Source organism: Borostomias antarcticus (assembly GCF_949987555.1).
Source record: "Borostomias antarcticus genome assembly, contig: scaffold_72, whole genome shotgun sequence".
Classification (NCBI taxonomy): domain Eukaryota; kingdom Metazoa; phylum Chordata; class Actinopteri; order Stomiiformes; family Stomiidae; genus Borostomias; species Borostomias antarcticus.
The window spans coordinates 36,258-40,539 of NW_028175989.1; positions in this window are offsets into that span (position 1 = coordinate 36,258).

The following is a 4,282-nucleotide window of genomic DNA, read 5'->3' on the forward strand; positions in this document are numbered from 1 at the left end:
ATTATTATTATTTATTTTTTCTGTTATATTTTTTAGTTATAATAAATTTCACTGAGGTGTAGGACAGTCTTTGAGTAATGACGTATTTGTATGTGTCAGTGTCACATTTACTTTGGAGGTTGGTGGGGCTATGGTTGTAATGTGTACTGTACATAGTTGTACAGTTGTAGTGCATAATGTCAGGATTGTGTGTGGAGATAACTGGTGGGGTGCAAAGAAATGGATGTGTGGGGTGTTGTTTAAGATGTGTGTGCACCTAACTAAAGTGTCCAAGGTCTAAGACGGGGTGTTCGGGGGAGGAGGTGACGGTTGCATGGGGAGGTATGTTTGAGGTTCAGAGTTCAGAGCGGTCACAAGGTTCGGGGTGACTCGCGGGGTTCAGGGGTCCAAAGATAGGGTGGAGACACTGGAGGAGCTGAGGCCGTGGAGACACTGGAGGAGCTGAGGCCGTGGAGACACTGGAGGAGCTGAGGCCGTGGAGACACTGGAGGAGCTGAGGCCGTGGAGACACTGGAGGAGCTGAGCCCGTGGAGACACTGGAGGAGCTGAGGCCGTGGAGACACTGGAGGAGCTGAGGCCGTGGAGACACTGGAGGAGCTGAGGCCGTGGAGACACTGGAGGAGCTGAGGCCGTGGAGACACTGGAGGAGCTGAGGCCGTGGAGACACTGGGCTTCCTTGGGAGGGAGACAAACGAGATAAGGCAGTTAGTAATGGGGAAAACATTGTATAATGTTTAGTTACCCGAATTACATTTACTGAAAGGGCAACAACAGAACACTAGAGATGGTGGCTTACATGTTTGTGAGGTGAATCTGGACAGTTTGCAAGCAATTGCATCTGCCTTCTCTGGTCGTTCATACTGCGAGCACATGAAATCAGGAACATCCAAACTTTCCAGCTCAGCTGCGAAGGGTGCAGGGTCATGGATGACCTTGTTGAAGAGCAGGTCCATAAGCTCAGTGACATATTCTAAAACACAGGAGAGAGCACATCACAGAGCATATTGTTTGAGTAAACCATATGGTCTCAACTGTTGACAAACCGGTATAGAAAGTAACTGCAATTACAAATGCTGTGTTTATGATATTATAAATGGACATAGTTCTACACCTTTTCAGTCCAGAACCACCAAAATGTTGACAGCGAGGAAAATGTGTTTGGAATGATATTAATTAGCAGATGAAAAATTACTTCATACAATTATGAATTTACTAACCAGTTGTATATTCTGTCTTGACCATGCACACAGTATGTTCCCCTCTCTTGGCCTTTGGAAATTTCAGGCGGAACTGCAGTTCCCCTGCTGCGGTTTGTGCTTGGGTCCGGCCAGCATTTTCATTAAAATGCAATGCGGCCAGGTAAAGCCTGAAATGAGAGTAGTTTACACCAAGGTAGTAAAGGGCTACAAGCTAACATTTTACATTGGTGTCACCAGTACCAGGAAGCTTTACGTACTAACACTCAACTGTCAATTCCCATCCCTATATGCAAGTGAAATGGTAGCACTCTGAAGCCTTTTTACTACACCATATTGACAAAATAATTTCTGTACGTTTTACCTGCAACGCATCCCTAGGTAGGAGAAGGCCACGTTCTTTGGTGCAAAGCGGAGAATGAGACTCTGGAACCCCTCCAAGGCTGATGTCTGATAGAGGGGGCTCAGCTTCCCCACGTCTTTCAGAACTCGGTTGTTCATCAGCACCTTTTCCAGTTTGTGGACAGGCTTTGTTCCTGGGGGGGGAAATAGAATAACAAATATATAAATAAATGATGGGTGCATAGCAGCTGAGAGTACTGTATATTACAGGATCCCTTTTAAATAACATAAATGCTATAGAAGGCATACCAGGCTTCAGCCACTTGTGTTGGTCAGTGGAAGGGGGGTGCACACACTTGGGGAAGAGAGGATTTTCGTGGATGTGGACATTCTGGATGTGCTGGAGGAGAGATGTCCACTTAGCCACAATTTCCTCTCCACTGGTTGAGCCTGCTGCTGACGAGTAGAGGTGATTCTTTATACTTTTCTGCCACAACTTCACCTTGTGGCAGTCCTTCTCCTTTGTGAGGGCTTCCACCTTCTTGTTGAGTGCTGAGAACAGTTTTAAAATATGTTATGGATTTTTCTTCTACAGTGTGTACAGATGTGCTGCAAGTAATACAATTAATTTTCCAAATTATCTTACCTTTACATAAATGCCACACATCGTAGTAATGTTGAATGCCTGGTTTCTGTTCTCTGATGAACTTTTGTACCTGGGTGTGTCGGTCTGTCACCATGGAAGCGATTTCAACACCTAAATGTTGTAAATAAAAGATGACTGATTTAGAGGTACAACTTTTAACAGAGCTAAAACACAGTATATGGAGGGACACACATTAATATTCAAAAGACCTGATTTGTGTGGCTGTAGTACACACAGAAATGACAATGTACAAATTGCTCCCAATGAGCAGGCAAGCGCCTTGCATGGCAGCTGCCACCATTGGTGTGTGAATGGCGCTCCGGGCCAGTGTAACAACTGGATGGGGAGCGTGTTACAAATGCAGTACCTAGAAGCAATACAAACATATGAGAATTGCTGCCATACAGAGACACAAAGGGTAGAGCACAGACATCAATATGAGATACACTTGTTTAGAGAGAGAGTCCGAGGGCCGGGAGGCAAGGCCTCAGAGCTGAGCTGTGAGAATATTACAGAATGGTTACATTTCACATCACCTGCAGTTTCCAGGAAGTCCAGACTCCGGATAAGCCCTTCCTTCTCCATCAGAACACTGCTGCCCACTTCATTACTCTGTGGATAATTAACAGACACACATACAGTATACTCACATAAACATAAACAAGGAGGATAATGCCAGAAATAGTTACTATCTGGTCATATTTACCTGGACAAGCTGGACATCTACTATCTTGTTGGTCTCTAGATCCATCATGGAGTAGGAGCCATACTTTGCACAATGGCCTGGACTGTCAGCCCTCATATCACCACCAAGTGAAACAGACCCCCTGTGTTTCATTGCCTCCAGCAGCTCGCTCTGGTATACTCGCCACTTATGCAGCACGGAGGGCAGAATGTATTTGGACACATGTTTTTTGTGTGTCACCTTGCTGAATGTCCTCACATGCATTGCTTTGAGCATCTGAAATGGAAAATCTGAAATTATGTCTAACATTCTTCATAGTGTTACGGAAAGACATTGGCTTCCTAATCTCTCCATCCTGGGGTAGACGGTACAATAGCAAGTACTACATCTCACTGTAGCACCGTGGGATGCTTGCGCTACAAACAAAATGTCAAAACAGTGAGATGTCTTACAAACCTTGTTGGTCTGGATGAATGATGAGCCAGTGTAGTACACGGCAGCAGACAGGTTCAGATTGCCAGCTGGAGAGCTACCCAGAAGTGGTTGGCTGTTCCATTTCCGAATGTAGTTGCAGCTCTGATGGGGGTACCTCTGGGTAACAGCCATGAATGTTCCCTTAACAAAGGTGTCTATCTCACAGACTCTGGAGCAGGTGGGGCAGATTTTAAAAAGCTCCAGCAGGCACTCCTCAAACACCAGGAGCTTCCACATGCTCTGTGGTGTCTTCGATGGTGCTCTGTTGACAAATAAAACCACAGGCATAAAAAATATATATTATCATATATTTTATCACACTCATAACATGACATACTGGATAATTCACACATTAGCACGTAAATGCATTAAAACAAAAAAGGTTATTCTATTCTATCCATCTATCCACTGCATGATTAACAAAAACCTATACCTATAATAAGCAACATTATCTTACTGTTCACTGGTGGTGTCATCTAATCCTGACATGCTGGGGAGGTAGGTGGAGTCATCAGGATCAGGATCTGTAGCTGGATAATTGGAACTGATTTCAGATTCCTGAAAAGATTCCAAATGAGGGCGTTTTGATGGTGGGATATCCATATCCGGTGGCACTCCTTTTCGCTTGAGTGGAGTTGAAGAGCACAGCGGACTAAGGGATGTGGCACCGACAGCAACACTCCTCGTAGCTACCGTAGCTTGAGAACCTGGTAAATAAATTTTAAAAAAATTATAGTGATAGAGTTTGTTTGTGTATGTGTAATCAAAATCCTAGAAACCAAAACCCAAACCTGTCAACATCACAGAAATTCAAAAAAGCAAACTTGTGCAAACCTGTATTCTTTCTCTGGCATTTTGTCAGTGTTCCTTTAGACAGTTGTGTGGACACTGTCCTTTTCCTCACAAAGAGGTCAGTCTGACATCCGACTTCTCTGGTCT